The sequence below is a fragment of the Patiria miniata genome, unplaced genomic scaffold (genome assembly GCF_015706575.1).
Source record: "Patiria miniata isolate m_02_andy unplaced genomic scaffold, ASM1570657v1 HiC_scaffold_26, whole genome shotgun sequence".
NCBI classification, from domain to species: domain Eukaryota; kingdom Metazoa; phylum Echinodermata; class Asteroidea; order Valvatida; family Asterinidae; genus Patiria; species Patiria miniata.
This window is the reverse complement of record NW_024037065.1, coordinates 1,997,616-2,006,607: the sequence shown is the minus strand read 5'-3', so window position 1 is coordinate 2,006,607 and position 8,992 is coordinate 1,997,616.

Here is an 8,992-nt window from a genome sequence, read left to right as displayed (position 1 = left end):
TATGCGTAAAGTTGCAGAATGAATTTTTGTTCTACTCAGGCTCAGACAAGCATATAGGAGCTTAGAAGTTCATATTTGAACTGTGATATCTCTTATCATAATGCATTAATTATCGATATATTTGTACAATTTAGACGTAAAATGTAGTAGAAAGAAGGCTTGTTCATAGTAGAAAGAAGGCTTGTTCATCTCCACATAGTCACGCCATGGGCCCTGTTCATGTTTTTTTTCCACAGAGAGATAGGACTCGAGATAAACCATAGCCTATGAGATAAACACAAAGTACAAACGCATTAACATAGCCAATGCGGGTGGGTGGAGAGGGGGTGGGGGAGTATTTTAGTGCCCGGCAACCGGCTAAGTGCGAGCGATATATATACGTGTACATGTACATGTACAACTACATCACCGTACAAGATCTATGCAAATATTATGCAAGGCTTACCAATATTACTTAGGGCCTATATCCATATTTGGTATACTTATACAATCACTGTAAAAAGGGGTGTCATTTAGTTTTAAGATGAGCAAGAAACGGATGATACCTACATATGGATACCTATGGTAGATACTGAACGCAGGTATATTATGCCTCTGTATTCAGTTCTAAATTATGCTTTCTCTTCAAGATGGCTGGATCACTTTCTGGAGGGGGATGTTCATAATCATAGTTGATAGGCTCATATTCTTCCAGCACTTATCTAAACCAACTTCAAAGCTGTGTACACTCGATCGGGGCATTAATAACATTACTGGAGAGTATCCCCTGTTTTGCATACTTGTACATAAAAGGAGTTTTTGTATCTCAGTGTCTTATTTCTAGGGATGTACAATTCTAGGGATGTACAACCTCTGGAGTGCGGTAAAAGGTCATGTAATACATCGTTTTGATAGGCCTACAGTATTAAAAAAAAAATTGTGCGAATCTGTGTGCGAATAGCATTACATTATTTATTCATCTGTGTGTGTTTTAAACGTAGACAGAGTAACACCCTCTTTAGTTTGGGATTGTGAATCTCCGGAAGAGACCAAGAGAAAACAGCAGAGACTATGAGCAAGGTGAGGCAAAAAACTTCTCAGAATTATGATATATTTTGAGGCATATGATATATTTTGGGGCATTAATAACACCACTATGGAGAATATTCCATGTTTTGCATACTCGTACATAAAAGGAGTTTTTGTATCTCAGTGTCTTAGTTCTAGGGATGTACAATTCTAGGGATGTACAACCTCTGGAGTGCGGTAAAAGGTCATGTAATACATCGTTTTGATAGGCCCACAGTATTAAAACAATTTTTTTGTGCGAATCTGTGTGCGAATAGCATTACATTATTTATTTATGTGTGTGTTTTGTAATGCCTCTGCAGCGAAAGAGTAAGTCCAATACTGGACTGAGTAACACACTGTTCAGTTTTGGGATTGTGAATCTCCGCCGGAAGAGACCAAGAAAAAACAGCAGCGACTATGAGCAAGGTGAGGCTAAATAACTGCTCAGAATTATGATATATTTTTAGGTTTTATGTAACAGACTTTTATTTATTATTTTTCTTGTTTGAAAGCTGTGAAGAAGTACCAAAAAAGAGATAAAAGTACCTTAGCCAAAGTCCAGCCTATGAAACAACAAATCATTTATCCTGTCACTCAATAGCCTCAATTATTATGTAGACATACATGTACGTGTATCAATGAAATCTCACTTTGACATATCACTACATCTCCACCATCATATTATTATTGTTACTTAATTTTTTATGTGGTTATATGTAGTATTGTGAAATGATTTTAAGATAACAAGCCAGTATGTTTCTTTTTTTTCTAGTGATTGTAAATAGTTTGTAAGTATGATGGAAATAAATGCTTAGTTGAAATGAAGAGATTTGGAATAAAAGAGGAAAACAAGCGGTAATTTTTTTTTCCACAGATAACAATAAATTACAGCAAGGTTTGGCAGCGTCTATATTGGAGGAAAGAAAGAGACGAGCTGAGAGCCAAACCTTCATGGGACGGTTACAGCAGAACTTGGAGACATTGAATATGGCCATTCGTCTTGACGTTCCAGGGGATGGAAATTGTTTTTTTCACAGTGTTGTCGATCAGATGAAGCGACTGTCCATGCATGAAGTTCCAAGTGCTACACAACTTCGAAAAGAGGTGGTTGATTTCCTTCGAAATCTGGTGAGTAATGTTATACGCTCTTTATATTTGGTATATAAGTTTTCATTTTCTAAATTATGAAGCTTACAGAAACACTTTAATGTGAATTTAAGTCTTTTGTACGAAATTATGGAATAAAATAATTCACATAAATAACTTAGTTTTTCTAGTCTTTAAATACTTTTTATGAGAAATGTTATGGCTGGAGGTAAGCTTTAATTGTAGGCTTTGTGGCAAAATATAATGATTAGATTTCAAGCTGGTAGTTTAGTCTTTATAGGAAGTGAAATACTGTTTCATTGATTTAGAGGGATTCAGTAGAAAGTTTGTGAGAAAGTATATATATCTCCAATACCTCAAATAACAATATTCCTGAATCTTGTCGTTCCACATATAATTAGCTGGTTGGCCTACAGCCCAATATGACCCACTTTGTCTAGCTTTGTGAATGGTCCGTTATTCAGTTATTAAAACAGTTTTATAAATATGTTTATTACATACATTATTATAATGATAATATAAAGGATACATTAATTGTTCTCTTTTCAGGAAGAATCTGATCCTCTAGCGTGTCATGTTGATCGGCGATTTTTGATGACGATGGCTCAAAATGGCACCTGGGCAGATCATGTTGTTGTTCAGGCTACAGCAAGATTGTTACAGCATGACATGTGGATTGTGACAAGCCAAGAACAAAGTAGCAAACAGGGATGGCTAATGAATAAAATTCAATGTGGGGAGAGTGGTGAGCCATTGCTTTTGGGTCACCTGGGAGAACACCATTACTTAAGTCTTTGTAAGTTCTAATGTTTTATTCATTATATTTACTTCTGTAGATATTGAAAATAACGATTCATTGTTTATGTACAACTTTTAGTATCGTAATATATTAAACTATCAAACCTGTATTCATTCTCTTGGTATGTTGTGGAATTCAATGAAGGCGTAGATTTATAACTCTTCAAGTCAGCAAGAGCTTCCTGACTTATACATGCAATTTTTGTGATGTGCTTTCGTGGTAGGAAATAATGGCAGCAAGAGATTTCTTAGAAATTTAATTCAGTTGTCTTTTTCGAAAATTACAAATTTCTAACTTATTTGAAATGAATCATCATAAAGAAAAGTCAAAACGCTTATTATTCTTATCATTCCAGCTTATAAGCAAAGCTCCCCAGTGTGTGTTGTGGAACCACTGCCTCTACCAGACCAAACTGTTGATTCCTCAGTTTTCCCACCAAACCAACCTGTGGATATGTCTGATGTTTCCCCGTCAGACCAACCTGTGGATTCGTCTGTTTCCCCGCAAGACAAACCTGTGGATTCGTCTGTTTCCCCGCCAGACCAACCTGTGGATTCGTCTGTTTTCCCTACAGACCAACCTGTGGATATGTCTGATGTTTCTCCGTTAGACCAATCTGTGGATTCGTCTGTTTCCCCGTCAGACCAACCTGTGGATTCGTCTGTTTCCCCGCAAGACAAACCTGTGGATTCGTCTGTTTCCCCGCCAGACCAACCTGTGGATTCGTCTGTTTTCCCTACAGACCAACCTGTGGATATGTCTGATGTTTCCCCGTTAGACAAACCTGTGGATCCGTCTGTTTTCCCTACATACCAACCTGTGGATTTGTCTGATGTTTCCCCGTCAGACAAACCTGTGGATTCGTCTGTTTCCCCGCCAGACCAACCTGTGGATTCGTCTGTTTCCCCGCAAGACAAACCTGTGGATTCGTCTGTTTCCCCGCCAGACCAACCTGTGGATTCGTCTGCTTCCCCTACAGACCGGGCTGTGGATTCGTCTGTTTCCCCGCCAGACCAACCTGTGGATTCGTCTGTTTCCCCGCCAGACCAACCTGTGGATTCGTCTGTTTCCCCGCCAGACCAACCTGTGGATTCGTCTGCTTCCCCTACAGACCGGGCTGTGGATTCGTCTGTTTCCCCGCCAGACCAACCTGTGGATTCGTCTGCTTCCCCGCCAGACCAACCTGTGGATTCGTCTGCTTCCCCTACAGACCGGGCTGTGGATTCGTCTGTTTCCCCGCCAGACCAAACTGTGGATATATCTGATGTTTCCCCACCAGATATAGATAATACAGGTATCTCTGCTGGTAGTTTTTATATGTTGTGTTTGCATCGTTAAGATCTTTCGAAATCATTGGGGAAAAGCGTGAGAGTCACCAGTAACCATCGTATTTGAAGAATGGCTCAGGCACAGCCGTTAAACCAAAGAACACCTCAATCTCCACTTGAGCAGAATTTAGGATGGAGCTGCTGAATGTGAAAAAAACAGGAAATTTGATTTGCGTGGCAAATTCTCTTACTGCAAATCAAATTTACACACTACATATTAACCGCGCAAAATATTACTTAAATGGGTGGTTTTGTTTGTGGTTGAAACCACCCAACGACGAGGGGTACACTATTTTGGCTGCTGGTTTTTGAAGATAATGAATATTTTTAGTCACTGATATGTATTGATCTCTTTTTATATTTATCATTCATTTGTTTTTTACAGATGTGTTAGACATTTGCGACTTCGTGAAACACTCCGTACATGTACATGATGAAACCAAGGTTGCCCTAATTGAGAAAAGGATGCCACCAAAAACCTTCAAGTACCCTCCTAGATTGTACAAAGATAAAGAGAGAAAGGACGGTACAACGAGGCGCTACTGCAAAAGAGAGTGGCTGGAGACATTTGAATATACAGCCTACTCGAGGAAACAGGATGGCATTTACTGCCTCTCGTGTGTGTTGTTTCCTTCTTCTGCTCATCGCGGAAAGCGGGCATCTGTCCTCATCACTTCCCCATACAGATCTTGGAAAGATGCAAAAGCAGACCTCCCAAAACATGGAACTTTAGATTATCATAAAGATTCTTGGGCCAGGTTAGTGGAATTTTCTCGCACCATGAAGAGGCCATCAACTCGAATTGATTTAACTTTAACAAAGGGTGCTGCACAACAACTTCAGAAGAATAGAAAGGTCTTGACTTCTGTACTGAAGTGCATTGATGTGTGTGGGAGACAAGGGATAGCACTGCGAGGCCACAGAGATGATGGCTTGGAGATTGCTTCTGACAGTACTAACCTTGGCAATTTCAAGGCTCTACTCGAATTAAGAGTAGATGCAGGTGATGTTGTTTTACGCGAGCATCTAGAACACTGCCAACGAAATGCAACGTACATATCCAAGACTTCCCAAAACGAACTTCTTGATTGCATCAAGAAAACAATACAGGATACCATTGTCAAAGAAATCCAGGATCAGACGGAAGGTGCCCTTTACGGTATGAGTGCTGATGAAGTGACAGATGTCAGCAACTGGGAGCAACTAGGCATAGTCGTCAGGTATGTAAAGGACGGTGCTCCCGTGGAGAAGTTCTTACAGTTCGTTCCTTGTGAAAAAAATTACTGGAAGTGCAATTTGTGGAGAACTTATCGCGACTTTAAACGAAGTTGGCCTTAATCCGTCTGACTGTAGGTCGCAGACGTATGACGGGGCAGGTAACATGGCAGGTTGTCATAAGGGTCTGGCAGCAAGATTTAATGAGAAAGCACCCCGTGCAACTTACTTTCATTGTGCCAGCCATGTTCTGAACTTAGTAATATCCAAAGCGTCTAATGTCAGAGAAGTGAGATCAATGTATGGAACTCTGCGGACAGTTGGCGTCTTTTTTAAGAGTTCCCCTAAAAGGCAAAGATGCTTGGAGAAAGCAATCTTGGACGTCAACAAGAAAAGGGAAACCGTTCAACTGCCTGTAATAAGAGCCAAAAAAATAAAGAGCCTGTGTGAAACCAGGTGGGTAGAGCGCCAACAAATATTTGAGGACTTTAGAGAGATGTACGAGGCACTTCTCGATGCCCTTGTGACAATTGAAAGAGAGGTCGGTTGGGATTCAGATGCTGTCACCCAAGCAAGTGGGCTGGCTACAAGTATTTCAAATGCAACATTCATTGCAGCGTTTCACGTCTGCAGGTACGTATTTGGGTTCACGAAAGCCCTCAGTACCCAGCTTCAGGGAAGCAGCAAAGACATTCTTGAAGCTTACGAAGATGTCAAACTGATTAAGGAAGAATTGAAAGCAGTGAGAGGTAATACCAAGGAAGAGTTCGAAACGTACATCTTTCCTGAAATGGTGAAAATGAGTAGACTTGCTGGCCAAGAACTGCAAATACCTCGAAGATGCTCAATGCAAACCATGCGGAGGAATCTTCCTGTTGAGGATGTATCCGCTTATTTTCGAATCGGGATTTTCCATGAATTCTTAGACGGACTCAACACTGAAATGGATGAAAGATTCAATGACCTGACATCTCAAGCTGTCAAGGCCCTTGCTCTGATTCCAGGAAATCACCACCTGCTTGACTCAGATTGTATTGAAGAATTACATCAATTTTACGGACCAGACTTGCCTTCATCCGATTCATTTCCTCAGGAACTGAGACTGTGGAAACGCCTCTGGGCAGAAAACACCAATGCATCACTATCACTCACTGATGCGTATCAGCAGTGCAACATTCGCCAATATCCTAATGTTTATAGGATCTTGCATCTAGTGATGCTAAAACCTGTGACCAGCTGTGGTGTAGAGAGGGCAAATTCTTCCTTGAGATTTATTAAGTCTCCATTCAGAAGCACCATGAGCGGAGTTCGCCTAAATGCCCTGATGTTGCTCTTTACCCACAGGGAAATTAAACTCAACTATGACAAGGTTATTAACCTATTTGCAGCTAGGCATCCTCGTAGAATGCTCTTGAGAAATCCACTTCAACACTAATGAGAACATTCAGTTAAACTGGTTTCCGTGTTTCTATTAATCCTGGGTGAGGCGTCATGCATGGATAGAAGATGGATTGCACGATGAAGAAATTGCTGTAGAAAATGTCTATTCTGTGAGATGCCAAGCCTCATCACATCACTCTTTCAAATCAACATCGCCAAACCGTCAGGCACAAAGCAAGCCGTACCTTTGGGCCTCCTACGCAGGACTCTCTCTCTCCATTGTTCAAAAGAAGTAAAGGCCAGGGCCTACACCACTCTAGTTCACCCTCAACTGGAATACGCTTCAGAGATTTGGAATCCCTACAGCATCACAGTAATTCAAGGTCTGGAGCGAGTACAAAAAGCAGCTGCTCGCTTCCCATACGGTAATTATAGGAACACCACTCATCATCACACCTTGTAACATCACTCGGATGGGATCCCCTCCACACTCGTCGCCTTTTGGCACAATGTATCTTCTTGTACAAAATACACTATCAATTTGTGACACTTCCATTCCCACCCAACCTACTTCGGTAATGGTGATCATGACTGAAGTATGCTGTTCCAATGGCAACCAGTGATGCCTTCAGGTTATCCCTCTTTCCAAGAATTACTAGACTCTGGAACAGCCTACCCAGTCAAGCTGCAGTAATAACTGACAGCTTTAAAGAGGCTGCCCTCCCAGCCGTCAGGGTGATGCAGCATCCAGTGGGCTCCATTGTACTGTAGATAGAGGGGAGCAGTTTTTACTTGCACAAAATACGTAATGCAAATTTCACTGTACATTGTTGCTCTGTATTTTGATACACCACCACATGGTACTCCCTGTTGGCACTTGACCTCAATCATCCCTGTATAGCTTGCCATGTGAGCTGATTCAAGGGATTACTTCATCAAGTATCAAGTAAAGTTGGATTTGGTAAGACTTGTTCGATTTGTCTTTTCATTGCTCTTTTAACATTTTCTGAAGACTTCTGAAATGTTACACAGGCCGCCTTTCTGACCCATGGTAACATATTTGAATGAGATCTGCAGTTTGCACAATTGTTAGTCAAATGAATTGAGTGCAAGGGAGATTATAATGATTTATTGCCTGTAATGCATGGCCTAGGCTATAATCAGGCAGTGAATTGGGGCTTCTTGAGTTTAGCTCTGTCAGTCACTTTCTTCACCGAGGAGCTTAACAAGGAGCTCAGATGTTGAATGAATGTATCACACCATATAAATCAAGCTCATGGAATAATATTATAGACAGCTGTTAAAAATTTGGTGTAATTCACCTCAAAAGTGAAGCCAATCACATCCGCGCGAGTTCGATTTACACCATAAACAAACCAACACACACACACAAACGGGATGATAATGGAGAAAATACGAATTGAACTAAAATCACCAATTATATTACATGGTAAAAGAAAGAAAATACCAGGAGAGGGGCAAAACGAAAAGGATATTATTAATGATGATGGAAGCAAAAAATAAAATAAAAAATGAAACGACAATAACATCAACCAATGGCCGGCTGCTTGGGATAGGCTGTCCCCTAATGAAATTCAATTTATTGTATTTTATTTGTATGCAAGGCAAATTTCTAGGTAGAAATGTGTGTTTTGATAGTAGACACGACTTTTTTTGGCACGCTCGCTCCGCTCGCTTGCAAAATAACACGTCTATTTTTTTTACCCGGGGGCTGTCATCAGCACTTTCTAATTTTGGGGCTCATTTTCAACTAACATCAACAGTGACTTCAAATTCTATATTTGATACAAATTTGTTTTAGTGTTATTAAATTTAAAAATAAAGATTGTGAATTTGCTCTTAATGGCTTAAAAGACTCGTGATGTAGGAGAGAACATCTAAAATCGTAGAGCTTCCAGCGCCCTCAACCCCGCCCGCAAGGGATTTCGCGCTTCGGTCTCATTATGTGTGAAACGCGCACAAAATTTTTGTGCCCCCCCTTTTTGAAAATCCTGGATCCGCCCCTGGGCAGTCCTACCGAGCACTGATGGCCACGAATCTAAAACACCAGATTGCAGGGGTTGGGCAGGGATTGAAAGAGCTCCTGAAGCCT